Here is a 17,287-nt window from a genome sequence, read left to right as displayed (position 1 = left end):
ATAGGAGCCAACTCCTAGGGGCTGATGTCCCTTCAAACACCCCCCTCCCATAAAATATGTGAGCCCCCCCCAGGTTGATGGGTATTACCATTCACATGCTGTGTGTGTGCTGCCCCATGTGATCCATTATGCAGGGTGGGGCTTTCCTGGTCCCCCAATATTTTATTCAAGTTGACAACCCTTACCTTAGCACAGGGGTATGGGAAGCCACCTCTTGGAACCCTTGTCATTTGGGCTACTTTGGTTGCAGCCCTGTGCATGCTTATTTGAGAATGCATCCCAGTGGAACTTCCAAGTAACCATGCATTGGTCTGGACTGCTTGTATTGAGCAAAATCTACAAATTCTTGACATAGCTATAAAAATATGTCTACTCAGCACCTCTTTCTTTGCTGCCTATGGCAGCCACTTCTTGATAAAAATGCATTTTTATCAATATATGAGCACTGGCACCCCCGTTTTACTAAAACGAAAAAAGAGAAGGAAAGCACATTTTTAAAACAAAAATGTTGTGGTGTCCTAATGTAGCATTGGTGCAACCATACAAATCGAAAGTGTCCACAGTTCTTCAGACTGCTACGAGTAAGCAGGAACATCTAATTGGGATATAAAGTATGTACAACTGCAGAATAAGGCACTATATGGCAGGATGTAAGCTCTGAGAAGAGATGTACAATAGCCACTAAGCATGTCAATAAGTTTTATGCAAACTCACATAGTATCCTTCAGTATCCCCACAGATCTCTCAGCTGTGCAGAACTCACCAAATATGTGATAAATACTTATGTGAGATAACGCAGAAATTCTAAAGGTGGAGCCATTTCCATCTCTGCATCTCTGTCCCAAGATAAAAAGCTTAATTTGTTGAATGCATTGGAGACCAACCATTAAAGGCCTTGCTGGAAAAACAATGGTGGAACTCCGAAATAACAGTGCTTGTAACATTCTGTCTACATTCCACATTGAAGGCAACAAATGTTAAGATCTCTTGATTTACACTTTTAGGATGAATACTGGATACTATTGATTCCCTCCCCCTTGCCCCACCATCCCACATTTATGGAAGACCATTCAAAGAGTGGTCACATCGAAGTTGCTCTGGAAAAAGTATTATTGTTGATAATAGATAGGCATTTCAATAAGCAAGGGGATTCCAACAAACATAAAGAGGGAGCTTCAGAATAAGCAGACGATCGCCTTATAAACATTTTACAAGCCTCTGACCAATTTTCTACACTTGCCACTTCATACAATAATGAAAGAGAAAGAGGGAAGAGAGGAGGGAGGAAGAAGAGAAAGAGAAAGGGATGAGGAAGAAGACAAAAAGAGAAAGAAAGAAAGCTAGTTTCAGACAGTTTGTTAACACTGGCATTTATTATTTAATGCTGCCCATAGGATAGGGCTCTAACATTCCCAACTCCACCTAGGTTTGGAGCAAACGACCCAAAATCTCCGTCGCGTCTAATTAATGGGAGATTGGCAATATCTGCGTGAACACCCACCCCCTTTCCTGGTACTTATAAGACAAACAGCAATTAACCTCCTGCGTTGCGGGGGGGGGGGGGATGAGATCCGCACATGATCAACCATGCTTGGTGGATAAGTCTGTTGGTTGTTGCCATGGCTACAGAAAGCTAGTGGAACCCAATGAGCTGTCTGCAGCAGTGCTGAAAGGACCAGCCATTTTGCGGGCGGGGGGGGGGGGAGGGAGGGGAGTAAATAGAGTGTTAGCATATTATGCTGGGCTTTAGCGTGGAGTACACAAAGCGGGGGGGGGGCGTAATTTATTGCGAGGAAACTGAAGAAACGAGCCCATTATGGGTCTAATTAATAGAGCCGGGAATGCCTCCCAGCTGCCATTTTGACAAGCTGCCTATCGCCTCTGCTCTCCTCCCCCACCCCACCCCCCACCCCCAGCTGAGAAAAGGTGGAATGCAGCGTGATAAAGGGTACATATCTCAGTCTCGCGCGCGGGCAGGGGCTGCTTTTTGTGTGTGTGTGCGTGCGCGCGCGTGTGCGCGTCTTGTTGGGGTGGGGGCTGGGTGGGAAGCGAGGCTCCTCTGCAGTTATCTCCACAGCTCGCCGGCTGGGCTCTCAGAGCGCGATCTGGTGACCCAAAAGAAGGGTGTTGCCCTCTCCTCACAACATTGATCCTGCACGCTGCCTGCCTGCCCGCCTGCTGCTGCTGCCGTCGCTTCATGCAAAACACACCCCTAGCTGAGAGCAAGCAAGCAGGTGTGCAGCTCAAGACGAGCTCTGTCTTGTGGTGTGTGTGTGTGTGTGTGTGTAAGTGTAAAAAAAAAAAAAAAGCCCTCTCAGGTTTGTATGCACTTCCTATTAACAGATTGCTGTCTTGGGAGCATCTGGCTGTGGATTTAGTCGGTGAAGGAGGTTGCTTCTGCAGCTGCTGCTCGCGCGCGCCTGAGCTGCTCGGCGAGAAAGGTAAGCTTTTGTTCGCCTGCTTCCCGTTCGTAGCCCTGAAGACCCTGGTGGTATATGCCTGTATGTATATATTTCGCTTGCATTAAGTTGTTTTAAAAAAGAGAAAAAAGCCGTCCATGTTGACTTTACATTCAATTGCCCGGGCTATTATTTATTTTGATGTGTATAGTGGAGAGAGCCTTTCTTTCAAGACACAGATAATCGAACTGTCAGGCTTGGGCTACTACTGCAAGCGAGCAGTTGCTGTTGGGATCTGTGTTAACACCTCCCCTCTCACTTCGTTTCCACATTCAGAGATGATGATGTGCATTGGGGGGGTCTCCTTTTGTACCACCACTGTCCCAACTCTAGGAAATCATCAGTATGCCCCAGGACTTGGGGAGAGTTTTTAAAAGTATAACCATCTGAAGCCCTTGAAACCCCTCCATATTGCGGTGTTGACATTCTGCCCGGCGTGAATGTTGCTATATAACTAGATTGGAAGAGCACTGGCCACCCCTTGCCCTCTCCACCACGGCTCTTGCATTGCATTACATTGCATTGTTGTAGTATGTAGGTCATAAGGGAAAAGAGGCGTTTGCACTCGTCCTGTGGGCTGCACGCCCCGTTGCTGTGTTTGATTAGTTTCTGATGGCTGTGCTGTTAAGAGGCAAGTGAGTAAGGTAGGAGAGAAACAGTTCACACCTCCTTTTCAAAGAGCTCCCACAGACCCACACTCAGGCACACACGGAGCACAACACACCCATTGTGCGCCTGAGTTGGGGGCTGGATTGATATAAAGGAAGCCAGTTCTCCACATGGACCACAAATGCAGCTAGACTGGGGTGGAGAGTGAAACTCCTTTGAAACACAACCTCGGTGGCAAGCTGCATGTTAAGAGCAATATCGGGGACAAAGGAAATGAAAGATACACACATGGAATGTCTATAGACCTTACTGAAGCAGAGTGGTTCTGGCATATGTCTAGGTGCTAAACATATAGGCTTTTGGTTTCTTGAAATAACTCGTAAAACTGATCAATAAAACCGCAATCTGTTGACATAGCGTACGGCAGATAATGTTTAAATTATGGTAAAGGAGAGAATTGTACTCACTCCAGGTTACTAGTAATAGGTGGCTGTTGTTTTGCCAGAATGCCATCATTTTTGGCTGCTTAGAACGTTGTTGAAAACCTGGAGTGCCTTTCATGTTTTTATAAAATTCCATGCTTTCTCAAAGCACTACTGGATAATCTTTAGAATATACTTAACATAATAGAATCGCTGCTAGATTAAACATTGCAGACGGCTGCGCCGAAGTCAGTAGGTAAATTAGTAACAAAGGTAGTATTATGTGCTGGTGAAGCAATAAAGGTGCCAAAGTCCAATACATTTTCAGATGTCTTTTCCGTATATATATATATACATATATATATATATATATATATATATATATATATATGAGCATTTATTAAAGGCGATCGGGAAATGGTGTACTCAGGTGTGCCCAGAATTGCACATTCACATTTAGAGTCGCTTGTCTGCCAAGTCCTTTGCAAAGCATCTTCTATGTTTTGAGTTGTTTTTTAGTTTCATCCCCAAGCGCTTAAGTTACTTGAACTGGCCTATTTTATATTTCTTGTCTTCTGTTACACTTCAAGATCTTTCAGATATAGGACCTGACTGGCCCCCCCATCCCTTTCGCTATGATGTGCCATTCATTCATAGTATCACACAGATTCAATTTAACAGGTATTTATTGATTCTGCTCTGTGTCAAGTCCACTGTTAAACACTGAGTGCTGCTTCACACAATGTTTTTTTTAAAAGGATGGCATTTTTATCAGGGACTAATGTAAGTATTGTGTGCAGATCATAATGAATAAAGTTTGTACACACAAGTTGCTCTCTATGTATGCACAGTGTACACATGCTGGGATGTGTTGACATTTACTTTTGTCACAAAATTCCCTTTTCCTTGCAACTTCATAATGTATGGATTACCTTGTGTTAAAGAGTTTTCCCACAGGATTCCAGAAATGGTATTTGAATGGAGCTGTGCTCATTGAAACATACCTTCAATTTAAACATGGATTTCTTCTGCTTTTAATAGCACGTTGACCTCGGTCATAAGTAATACACTGGAGCCTTAAGAGCTGTCTGCACATTCAGAAAAATCTAGTCACATAATCCTGGAGGACCCTAACAACTCCAGAGACAAATGTGGTTTAATGAGGGAAAGATATGCCAGAAGAGATGGGGGAGAGACTCCCCTCTGCTAAATTCTCAAACATGTACAGAGGGCTTCAAGAAGAGTAATGTTATTTCTTTACTTCACACTGGATTTGCAGACACTTGGAAGTAATGGAGAATATCGTTCTTGCTCATTTTTTTTTGAGTGCCTTCAAAAGCATGGCACAAAAGGAACCAAGTAGTTAATTGCATAGTGGGGAGAGCAGAACTGTGCCCAGAAGCTGCACCCACTCTGTCTGTGTTGCTTCATCTTATGAACTGGAAAGGGAGATGTCTGCAGAAGGTAGCTTGCTATATGTACCTAGGCTTCCCCTGCTCATAGTGTGGAATTAGGGTTCTGTGTTGTGTTGTGTTGTGTTGTGGAGTGGAGCCTAGGCACAAATAGGCGACTTACCTTGTACAAACATTTCTTTTGCCCAACTCATGGATTTCAAGGGCTGCTGGGTGCGGCAGGCAGGCAGAGCCCCACTCATCCCTTCACACAATTGTTAATCTTGTGGCGGGAACACCCAAATAGGGCTCTAGCTGCCCAAAATAGAGCTCTAGCCTCTGTTCCTCAAATAACTTGGGGCAGTGGCACAGGTGATCAAAAGCAATGCAGTTAGGCCCCTAGTCTAGCTCAGCTGTAGTATCCAAGCCGGACTGGAATAAAATTGCCCCAGGCTTATGGGGCACAAGCGTAACAAGGCAGAGCAGGGAGGCAGAGATTTCATTCCATTCCCTTGTTTGCTCTGTTTCATGTAGAAAAACAGATGGTGCTACCTGCTTTTCTGTGCCAGTGCATCAACTTTTAAATAAATATATGTAACTGCCTCATCATCTCTAGTTCTTTTCTTGGCAGTTGGATTGAAAGGCAGACTTGTTTTTGGGAGGCCAGATGTTGGCAAGCTGATCAAGACTTATTCTAGAGATGACAAAAAATGATGGCCAGTACACCTTATTGTTACTTTTATATTTTGTCTTTCTCAAAGCAGCTCAAGGCAGTATGGAAGGTCCTTCACACATTTGGGGGGAAATAGTTTCTCTGGGCACTCAGGAGTGTACTTCAGGAGTGAGGGAACCTGTGGTTCTCCTGGTTGGTAGTCAGGAATGATAGGGGTTTCAGTCCTAATAGTATCTGGAGGTCCACATATTCACCATCCCCATGGTACAACCATAAACCACTGAAACCGATGCGGGTGGCGCTGTGGGTTAAACCACAGAGCCTAGGACTTGCCGAACAGGTCAGTGATTTGAATCCCCGCAATGGGGTGAGCTCCTGTTGCTCGGTCCCTGCTCCTGCCAACCTAGCAGTTCGAAAGCATGGCAAAGTGCAAGAAGATAAATAGGTACCGCTCCAGCGGGAAGGTAAATGGTTTTTCTGTGTGCTGCTCTGGTTTGCCAGGTGCAGCTTAGTCTTGCTGGCCACATGACCCAGAAGCTATATGCCGGCTCCCTCGGCCAATAAAGCGAGATGAGTGCCGCAACTCCAGAGTCTGTCACTACTGAACCTAATGGTCAGGGGTCTCTTTAACTTTAAGCCACTGAAACAAAAGATATTTAATGAAGTGTTAGCAAGATGATACAGGTGACCAGTTTATCATGCAGCTGCATGCCCAGCTTGGTAAAGTGCCTATTGGTAAATAGTTATATGCATTAATTAATTCACTTGATGTTCCCTATTGTCCAGCACTTGTTGTGGGGAGGGCATTAAACTGACATTTAATGGAATGCCATTCATGTCCAGCTTTCGTACACCTGTAAGTTACAGAAAGGCAGAACCTACAGCAGCTGTTCTTTACTGACAAGTATATGAATCTTATAATCTATATTTGTTTGTCGATATGCTCATTTTAATGGACAGTAATTTACAGACATTTGTCTAAGGCCTATTTTTCACTAAGATTGTAAATCTGTCCTGGCTGTAATCCATCAGAATGCAGGTGGGATCTTCACATGCACCTTCCTAACAACAGCAAAAAAATAAAAAAGAGCCCACATGCAAAGGCTGAGAAGGCTATGCTAGAACTCTACATCTCCCTGACATGCCAGTTCTCAAGGTGGAGGAAATTTATGTGCATTGGAGGAGCATTCAATCATGTTGAGCCCCCCTTCCACCCCTGCAATCTTGAAGTAGTAACACAGGTTTACCACCTGCAGTGAAAACTGGATGTGTGTCTCTAGCAGCTGAATATACAGAGCTCTGAAAGCAAGAATAAGACAAATGATCACGTGAAATATCCCAGCTTTGGCAGTATGGCACTATTCTGTAGCAAGTTCAAGTCACACAGTGTGCAGGAAATAAAGTATTTGGATCTCAGGATATGGTGTAAGATCCAGTGTTAGTCATACTAAGGTTGATCCATTGTAAGAAAGGGATTTGACTGATGTTCATTGATTTCACTCTTGAGTATGACTTGGTTGGGTATCACCTATGGTCTGGAGGCACATGAGGTCATCATCTGGTTGGTGACTGAATGATTGGCTGCCTAGGAACTACTTTATATGCCAGTCTTTCCAATTGCTCTTTTGTGTGAGGATGGCTGTTGTGTTTTGTAATACTTCCTTCTGTCAGTTGGTGCTCCTGCTTTGCTAGGGTTTATGAACAAGACAAGCTGTGCTGTAAGTTAAGGCAGTAAATGGAATGAAATAAAAACATAAACAGATTCCCATTCAAAAAGTACACAGATTTAAAGCTAACATGTTTAGTGCTTTGCTACCAGGCCACAGAAAGAGAACACTGTCTCCATTTATGATTACAAATTTGCTTTTGGCTTCTTTACTGAGAACCAAACTACACATGACATTAAATGTGTGAAAGCATTTACTCTGCATGTTCTGTATTCATTAAATATTGGCTGCATGGTGAGAAGAGCGAGCAGAAGTGGGGGACGCAGCTTGACTTGTCATTCCATCAGGTCTCAAATGCTATTGAAGAAGTTGGCTTATGTTATCACTGTTGTGGTTTATTTTCTGTCTCTGTTGACTTTCCTGCTCACCTAAGTGGATTTGCCATTTGCCCAGACTCTCATACAACTGATTATGGGAATGCATATAATATGTCAAGGATGGGGAATCTGTGACCCACCAGATATTGTTGGGGCATAATTCCTGCCATCTCTGTCCATTTGCCATGCTGGCTGGGATTAATGAGAGTTGGGAGTCAATCAACACCTGAAGGGTCACAGGTTCCCCATCCCTGTGATATGGGCATGCAAGATGTCCCACTCATTGCCATGTTCAAATTTTGACCCTGTTGACAGACAGATGTCAAAGCCATATCTTTGTACCATGTGGATCATACTAAGTCTGCCTGTATTTTTACAGTAATCACAAAAGTGTGTTGAGAAATCAAGTAAACGGCACTGGAAAATATATGTTTAAAAACTACTATATGATCTCTGTAAACATGAACATTTTATGTTGGAGGCATTCCCATAATTCACTCGAGGGTATGATTCGGGTTTTTTGTCATCAACCAATGTCTCCTAATAGTGCAAAATCTTACTGTAATTATATATACTAATAGCAAACTCCTTTGAATGTGGATTCTTAGGTAGTCCAAATTGCACATATTTCCAATCCACACATGATATATCGGCAGGCTGGGGGGAATGGGGGAATTCCAAAGCTTGCAGAAATACAAAAACATAAACAAAACAAAACCCAATATCTTGGAGGGGAGACAAAATGTTTGATGGAGTACGTTTTCCAGTATGTCCCAACATGGCCTTTGAGAACAGTGTGGGAGGCCTCTTGGTGGTGATGCCAATAAGCCTTACCTGTTTGGTGGTAACACCTGGAAGTTCCCTAATTATGGAACTCCCCCCTGTGGAGATATGATTGACAGTCGGAGAATTTGCCTTCTCATAGAACTGCTACTGCTTATTGAATTGCTTGTGCCCTGACAGGTAATATGTCACATTCAACAAAGCTACAAATCAAGAAAACCCAAAACAAATATGTTTTTTCCTGTTCATGCTGAACTTCTTACTGTTGAATTTTTTCTTTCATTTGAAAAACAACTTGTTTCTGAACAGTGTTCTTATGTACACCTTTTTAACAAGAAAGAAGCACTGATTTGGGTGCAACTGTGGATTTGATGTTTTCAAGTCAAATGCTACACGTTTCATCTGATGGGAAAAGAAATTCTACTTGAAAAAGCTGGAGCATATTCTTTTTATTTCAGTATTGCTTTGCTGAAAGATCTTCCCCAAGACTTTATGCAAAATTATGAACAAAAAATATTTTTGTGTGTGTACAGTTGTCGTTTACCTTTCAGGTTTAAAAGAAAAGCATTGTGTTTATATGACACTTCAATTGCCAAGTTGTCAAAGGCGTGGGATATACTGCATTCACCCTATTATCTCAATAAAAACCCTGTGATTGTTAATCTGCTATCAAGATTCCTTTAAATCACAACTGCTTAAAATTTATTTTGTATCCCTATAAATGAGTTCTTAAGACCAACATGCTTGAGTGAAGGAGGACAGCAAAAAAGAGTGTGTTGTAGAGAATAAACAGAATCAATATCAGCAGTGCTCATACTAGAGTGGGGGAAATGGAACAAAGCCCTGCAGGCATATAAAAGCAGTAAAAGCAATCGATGGTCTGTTAATTTATAGAAGCTATAGCTTGCTATGAGAAAATAACAGCTATGACTGAAGGTCAGAATAGATGATTGAGTCCTTGGAGTTTAAAACAGGATCGGTTTTAAATATTTCGAGGAATGAAAATCCAAAACAATTCTAAATTCTTGCTAAAAAGAGGAAGGGTGTGTTTACAGAGTCTGAAAGAAATACTATATATTGAGACAGAAGCATCAGCATATTGACTACGTTGATCATTATCTGGTTTTAATATTCAAGGAATATGGTCTCATGTGGAGAATCATTCAAGTGGGATATGTGTAAGAATAGGTAAGGATAGAAACACTGTGGTTAGATTTGGGTTTTAGGGTTATCACAGAATAAATACTGGGAGGCCCAGTATACACATGGGATGGGAATGTGAACCCTTTAGGAGAGAGGAATAATTCCCAGTATGAAACCATGTAGTCTACAGACTGGTTCTCCACCTTCATCATTTGAAAGGATTGCTGAATTCTTGGCAAAAGTAGGGACTAAAGTTGTGATAGTGTGTATATTTCTCCTGTTGTGAGCCTTAGCGGGGGTCTTACATCTGGGACTTTGGGGCCCAGTGTGCCACAGCCCCTGCATCACTTGGGCTAATTGCATGCAAAAGGAATGGTGAACCGAATTTTTTGCTTTGCAGTTCAACTTCTGCAAATGGCTGGGCGGTGTGCTTCAGCTTTCAAGCCCAAAAGGGTTGGGTGTCCTGATGAGCCAATAACGACCCACCTGGCTTGGCCTTCACTCCTTCGTCTTGAGACTGAGCTGCTGTACAGTGGTACCTCTGGTTAAGTACTTTATTTGTTCCAGAGGTCCGTACTTAACCTGAAACTGTTCTTAACCTGAAGCACCACTTTAGCTAATGGGGCCTCCTGCTGCCGCCGCACCACCAAAGCACGATTTCTGTTCTCATCCTGAAGCAAAGTTCTTAACCTGAAGCACTATTTCTGGGTTAGCGGAGTCTGTAACCTGAGGTACCACTGTATTCTGTTTGGGAGCCCTACTTGCTCACTGCCCTGACATGTCTTTAGGAAAGCTAATAGTCTCCATCCTCCTCAGAAGAGTGAAAAATATTGTATAGGCTGCACCTTTCATTTCTCTACTGATAGCAGAAACTATTCCCCCTCATCAGCTGTATGATTTCATTTTATTGTCAATCCATGGTATAACAGTTTTAAAAGAGTGTAATGATAACTGTGTGAATTCATGGGGCATAGTGGGAGGAAAGCACCCAAAAGAAGTGTGCCTCTGTTGACCTACAAAATGAATGAATGACAATTTGACCATAAATAAGTCAGTCTTCTAAGACCATAGCTTTGACATACTTTGGCGCACAGAGTTCTTTGGAAGAGCTCTTTTCTTTAGGAGTCAGTTTACAGATAGGGTATCATGTAACTTGACCTGCAATGGAGATTTCTATCCCATCTTTAAACAAGCACAAGAGAGAGTTTTAATTCCTGTTTTGCATAGCTGTACAGTTGCACGTGTTTTGAACCGACACAACATCTGATTCACAGAGACGTCTGGTAGCTGATTTATGGTTTTGCTTACACACAATTCCAAGATTCAAGACACATACAGTATTCTCAGGACTACTAGCCCTAGGAGAAATTTCTGTTGAAGTCTGCACCTGTTCATGCAGCACATGTCAGCATGAAATACAGTCTAGTTGTATGGTGAAGCATGGGGGGGGGAGCATAGTAAGTTAACTGCTGTAAAATACAATATTGCATTCTTATGACAGTAAGACTTGGACGTCTAGAGAGCTTAAAATTAACTCCTGATTTAAATGCAGCAGATGCTGCTTTGAAGTCAATTAAATATATTTTAGAAAGTTTCCTAAAAAGTGAGTGCATTGATATACATCGTCTAAAGACTGCTGTGTGCGTTTACAAAATCAGCTAGTTGGCTTTAACAGTTGCTTTCATCAGGAATTATTTCTTAAATTGATGTGCAGGTCAAATTCAGTGGTAATAGGACACTGTAGTTAAATAGGTACAATATTTCACTTTTTTAACTTATATACTTCTTGCATTTGGTTTTCTTCACAGTATGATCTTTTTTCTTTTTTACAAATACCCCCCAGCCTTTGGTGGCATTTGCATCAATTGATGTGGCTTTCAATAAAACCAGTGTGGTTTTTTTCCAGGGGGTACTCAAGAATATGCAGTACCGGCACCTTTTCTGTTGTTGTTGTTGTTGTTTTGTTGTTAAAAAGTGTTGCACTTACTGTAACAACTTCATGGTGAGTACTGGTACCTATTTTTCTAGATAAAAAAGCAGTGAATAAAACAATCAAATAAAATACGTAAAACAGCAACATATGATGGATGCAGGTTCAGCAACAAAAAATATTCTAAAATGAGGGTCTACCAAATTTGTAAAAAGTTTCTGTCCTGCAGACAAATGCCTGCTGGAAGGTTTAACTGGGTGGTAAACAATTGGAAGGCTGAAGGGGCTGTAGCTACTATTCAGTAATCTGGAGGAAACCACAGAAATGGCCTCTTGCCCCCAACCAATGGTGCCTCAGCTATGAGCAGGAGGGGGATTGCAGTCAATTATTCCAAATCTAAGCCATTTAAGGCTTAAAAAGTAACCACCAGTTCTGAATTGTTCCCCCAACAGTGCAACTGTTGTGGAACAGGTATGCATGCAGGTCTCACTAGCTGAGCTCAAAGCCTTATCCAGAAAATCATTTGTTAGGCAAGCATTTGCATAATGAGTCAAAATTTTCCATTGATTCCTCTGGGGAGATTTCCCAACCACAGATTTTTTGCTCCCAAAGTGATAAAAATACCCATGAGAACCCTCTGGAACCTTGCAAAAAGGCAACCAAAGAAAGAACAAATGCCTACCTTATCCTCTGCCCCTTTGTAATGGGGAGAGAGAGAGAGAGAGAGAGTTGGCCATAGTGAATATGGAGACCCAGCCATTGAGTTCAGTGGCTGGAACTTATTTCAGCTATTTAAAATGGTCACTTGAGGATTTGGAAATGATTCAATGCCATTTAAACTAGTTTTGAATCTCTGAGCAAAAGTGCAGGTTTCCATTTATTGTTTGTTAGTGGGTGGGGCACGTTTGTCATTGCAGGTTAAAATTTTGAGGGGATAAATAAACATGTCACGAAAGTCATCCTTGAACATCTTCAAGTTGTGCTATTTCAGAACATTGCTACGTAAGATAAACTCTTCCTTAAATGAAGAGATCTGCAGGCTGTGTTGCTCTTTGGTAGGTAAAATTCTCATTTAATTATAAGTCTGAACCCAGGTTAAAAAAACACATCTAAACAAAAACACAACAGATTTTAACCTGTTTACCATTTCATGTGTTTTGGGCAAGCATTTGCAGTGTGGTCATTTCATATGAATTCTCCACAGGGCAACTGCAACAGAGCCACATATCAGTTTCTTATTTGTGCACCTGTACAATGCAACACTGGGTCGTGATAGTGACATGACAAAATGCAGACTTTTTCCTTAAAGTGTAAAAAGTGGGGGTGAGGGGAAGAAACCTCAGCCTTGTCCCCTTACAGTTAGGTAAGCCAAACACACACACTGAATTTAACAGAAATCTCTCTTCCTTGTGCTCTCAAAAAAGCAAATGAAAACCTTCCCCTTGCAGGGAGGAGTATGGAGATAACAAACGAGACTGAAAAAATGGGAAGGGAGTTTCAGTTCACTGTTAAATTTCATACCAGTTGTGATGGGTGTGGATGCATTGAAAGGACATGTCACAGTGCTTTGTCAGGGGGTACCCAAAGGTATGCAGTACCCAGACCTCTTTTTTGTTGTTAATAAGTGTGGCACTTACTGTTACAATTTCATGGTGAGTAGAGCACATTTTTTCTAGGAAGAAAAGCAGTGACAGGTCACATTCCCGGAAGGAATACAAAAAAAATTAAAAATGGTTGGAAGTGATAATCTCCACAATTCGGGTGAAATGTTTTAAATCCAAGGGATTGTTTTCTTTCCCTGTCTGATGATGCTCTGCAACTATGTCCTGCTGATCTATGCTGCCCCATCATGCTATCCACTTCTGCTGTTATGCTTACGTTTTGCCATTCAGCATCTTCACTAGTCATCAAAAAAGGTTCCTCTCTTTTATTGAATCACACCAACTATCTAACTAAGTAATTTTGTTACCCTTTCTAAGGGTGGAACTAGACAGTTGTATTTTCACTGCTTAAATGCTTCTATTTAGTAAGAACAAATCATCTTCTACTGCCTATGTAGCAGAATTCCAGCTATATAGAGAACAGGTTATTTGCAAGTTCTGGCCGTGCAGTGAGTCTAGCATAGCTTACCTGCACTCTTTAAGAAATGTGTAGAAATGTAGGATGCTAGCTGATGCTGCCTTTAGCAGAGCGGGAGCCACGGTAGTATGTCTCCTTCTAATGAATTGCGATAATGTTGGAAGTCCAGTCATGTAGGAGTTCATAGTGTGTGGTCGTTGTTGATTTGGCCATCATTGCTCTAGTGTCCCAGGAAGATCTGTTCTGATATGGGAAGGAATTTAATAATGGACACCTCCCCACAGGATTACAGGCTTCCAGTGTACCAAATGGTGCAGGCAAAAACTGCCAGTTGCACTCCCAGTTACTCAGAAAAGCGCTCCAATGTCCTGTTCAGATTATTCGCATTAGACTTTTCTAAGCACTGACTGTGCAGGCAATCATCACCTCCTTCCACCCAATGTTAGCTCCCCAGAGTTTCTGAAATGTAATTTGGTCTTGCAAATCAGTGGGCAGAGTGTGATTTATTAGCAGTACAAGCATAGAATCCCTAATCTCCTCTTGTGGTCTCAACATCCACTTATCTTTCCTCAGCCACAAAAAAGCAAAATATACTTCCCACAATTGCTTGAAACAAACACAACATGCACTCCCATCAGTGGTACTCTGAGGAGAACTTCAGTGGCAAACAATATCCATCTCCTCTTTCTCTCTTTTGCCTGCAAAAAGCTGAAGTAGCACATGATAACATACCAAATATTAAATATGTTTATTTGCCAACAAAAAGCGACCTCAGCATTTGAATTATTGTATTGTTTCTTTACCCCTGCCCCATGTTATTTGTTAAGTTAAAGGGCTACATGTGAGTACAGGTGCATGTGGATAAATCTCTCTCATATATACTATACTCAGTGCCAGATGAGAGAATCTCGGTTCAAACCATGAGTGAAATTACACAATCTTATTCTTGTCAAGTGGGTGGGGGTCGTGTCACACACAACAGTTTTCAGCTTTCTTAATTATGTGGCTGCATAATTTGCTTTCACCATAGGATGTGCTGTTTTCTAGATCTGGATTAAACACTCAAAATACAATCCCCACCCCTCCCCCGCTTGCAGTGTTTGATTGGACTTCAAGTCAAGGTACCTTTCATTGAAATTCTTGCTCAGTTTAGAGTTAATTTTTCTGTGTCGCATACACATATATACATACTGTGCATATTTATATGGGTGTATTATATACATGCAGATTGCATATGTGTGTGTCTTTATCATATTTATTATATAGGATTTATTACATCATTGTTATTCCCTGCTCTTCCTCCGAATGGCAGCTAATATCTTAAAAGTTTACCTAACAATACTATTAAAAACATAAAATAACCACAAAACAAACAAAAGTATTTATCAACCAACTTCATCTAAGTCCCTAAAACCTGGGCAACATTTTTTATAATTCGCCTGAATATTCCTAATATGAGGGTATCAACCCAAACTCACCTGGCAGGGATTTTCATATGTGACAGGTGTGTCTGTCTGGTTGGCAGTCCTCAAAGCTGGCATCCAAAGCTGTGGTTAAATAGATAATTTAATTCCAGGTAAGAGATTACAATTATCATCGATTAATTATGCTCCTATTTTAAATATTCAGTGTTTCGGGGGGTTGTTTTTCAAAACAGCAGTAACAACAACATATGCTCTTGGCTTTTGGGCAGTCAGTTAGCTCAGGAACATCCTGTACTGTCTGTATTTGGCTAAGGCAAGGGCTAAGTCTTTACTCCCCCTCAGTCCAGATAAGCTCCATTAGTTCAGTTGCAGAGTCAGGTTTACCACTTGACTGAAGAAGGCACTGACTTTTCTTTTTATGGTGCATCTGTCTTTATCCCAAGTGCAACTTCTTAAATATATGTAATGGCTTGTCCTTTCTGAGTTCCCAAAGCCCAAAATAATTTGGAGTTGAGTTTTGGTAGGAGTAGGGTTGTACTCCCATAAACTCCGACCGCCACAGCCAGGGGTAATAGGAGGGCCACAGGTTCTCTAAATCTGGGCTAGAGCTGTGCTGAAATGTTAGCAATACAATCACCTTCCTGCAGCCAAAAAACAAGAGAAGACTGGCAGACAGCCCTCAGACCAAATCATATACAAATACAGGAAATACAGGTGTGTGTATTTAACCCCACTGTTAAAATTGGGTTTACATTCTGAAGGGCCCTGTGCATAAACAAAAACCACATATTTGGAGAGCACCCTCTAAATGCTTATTCCCCCCCCCCCGATCTCCAGTGTTCTCTCCCACTGTCTCTTCAGTTCAGAACAAAATAACTAGAGTTGAAACTCTGGGGTCTGCTGGAGGTTGGAAGATGCTCTTCATCTATCAGCTGATAGGTGGGAAGGCTGAGCAGCCTAAACAAAGTCCTGCTGTGCCTCCTGTCTCTTTGGGGCTTCTTCCTCCCTCACCAACATACCCTTTGGGCTCCGGAGAGGGTCTCCTTGTGAGCCACAAGGACACTCTAGCTCTCTCCTGCCATTTCTTGGTGTGGTTCTATTTATTTCCCAGCGCCATGCGTATTTGTGGTTGCATGCAAATGTGGGGATACCTGTATGGGATGGGAATAGGAAAATGATAAAGTGCTGGTTCCCAAGTGCACTCCTGCCCCAAACCCGACATTAACCTGGAGTGGTCGGGTGTGTCCACTTCGTAGAATCATAGAATTGGGAGGGACCACAAGGGTCCTCCAGCCCCTTACAATGCAGGGATCTTTTTGCCCAATGTGGGGCTCGAAACCATGACCCTAAGATTAAGAGTCTCATGTGTTTACCACTTGAGCTAAGATCATGTCTCACTGAATTCCTCCTGCATTCCCATGTTGTGCATGATCCTGTAGGTCCTGAGGAAGTGTGGAGGGTGGGAAACAGTGCAAGGATGCTTTCTTCAGCTTTACACTGGCTCTTCTTGCTGATGAGAGGTCTCATTAGGACTCACTGAGACCTAGTAAGGAAAGTGGTAACTTCCCACCCACCGAAAAGTTTTGAAGAGCAGCAAAAAATTCAGGGGAGAATGTTTTTCAAGAACTGCAGGGGGGTGGGACAGGAACAGCCTCATGTTTGGCACTGCTGCATTTTCTGCCGTTTCAACACCCTAAACTGTCACTTGGAATATATCAATGATACTGTGATACTGTTATCGCTTGCTCTTCTTACTGTGATGTGTGTTATGATTCCTTTTGCTGCTTCATAAGTTCCTCAAGACTGGAACTGGAGCATCTTTATATTGTGCCATCTGCAAGGCTTCACATTGTCCATGTGTAATAACAAAGCATAATTCATTTCTTGGATCTTCACAACAGCCCTCATAATAGTGAGCAAATGCATTCTGTAGCAATTGCCTTCCTTTGACAACTGTGTCATCCCTTAGTGAAGATTGGTATATAGAGTTAATTCACTGCTGTTTCCTAATCCACTAATTAGAATAGATGTGACAGGTTCTCCTGCCTCTGTACTTTAAGGAATCCCTACAGCCTGATCTCTTCCAATCTGATTTTGCTTAAGCTCATTTTCCAGGTTGCCAGTTCAATTTCTAACAGACTGGCAGTGTGAGATATTTCTAGTTAAAAGAATGTTGTTTCTCTCTTGGTCCTAATTGTAAAGGCTTCCATTTTGTGTTTAATTGTGTCTGGATGATGCACTGAGACTTTTTCCCTAATTCATTATCTCTGATACTGGCAAACTGATACTTCCCACTTTTTAAAAAAAATAATCTTCCCTTTTTTAAAAGC

General features: G+C 42.0%; 1 protein-coding gene and 1 long non-coding RNA gene across 34 annotated transcripts in view; one reads left to right on the top strand and one right to left on the bottom strand.

The window, feature by feature from the left end:
- Positions 1–1,720: 1,720 nt before the first annotated feature.
- Positions 1,721–17,287, top strand: part of SORBS2 (sorbin and SH3 domain containing 2) — a gene marked incomplete at its 3' end in the record, with an annotated part of 177,085 nt that continues 161,518 nt past the window's right edge. For 32 of the 33 annotated variants that reach the window (XR_014223452.1, XR_014223453.1, XR_014223454.1 and 29 more), the window contains exon 1: positions 2,344–2,441. Of the gene's footprint in view, positions 1,949–2,343; positions 2,442–17,287 lie in introns of those variants that run through there. The other variant, XM_082237837.1, reaches the window with a different exon arrangement.
- On the bottom strand, positions 10,362–15,226 carry LOC309540788. Its single transcript, XR_014223494.1, has 3 exons — positions 15,012–15,226; positions 13,585–13,776; positions 10,362–11,548 (listed from the first exon to the last, which is right to left on the bottom strand). It is a non-coding gene; the product is annotated as an uncharacterized lncRNA (long non-coding RNA).

Source organism: Podarcis vaucheri, assembly GCF_965113315.1.
Source record: "Podarcis vaucheri genome assembly, chromosome: 9".
Taxonomy (NCBI): Eukaryota; Metazoa; Chordata; class Lepidosauria; order Squamata; family Lacertidae; genus Podarcis; species Podarcis vaucheri.
This window is presented reverse-complemented; position numbering and strand designations above follow the sequence as displayed.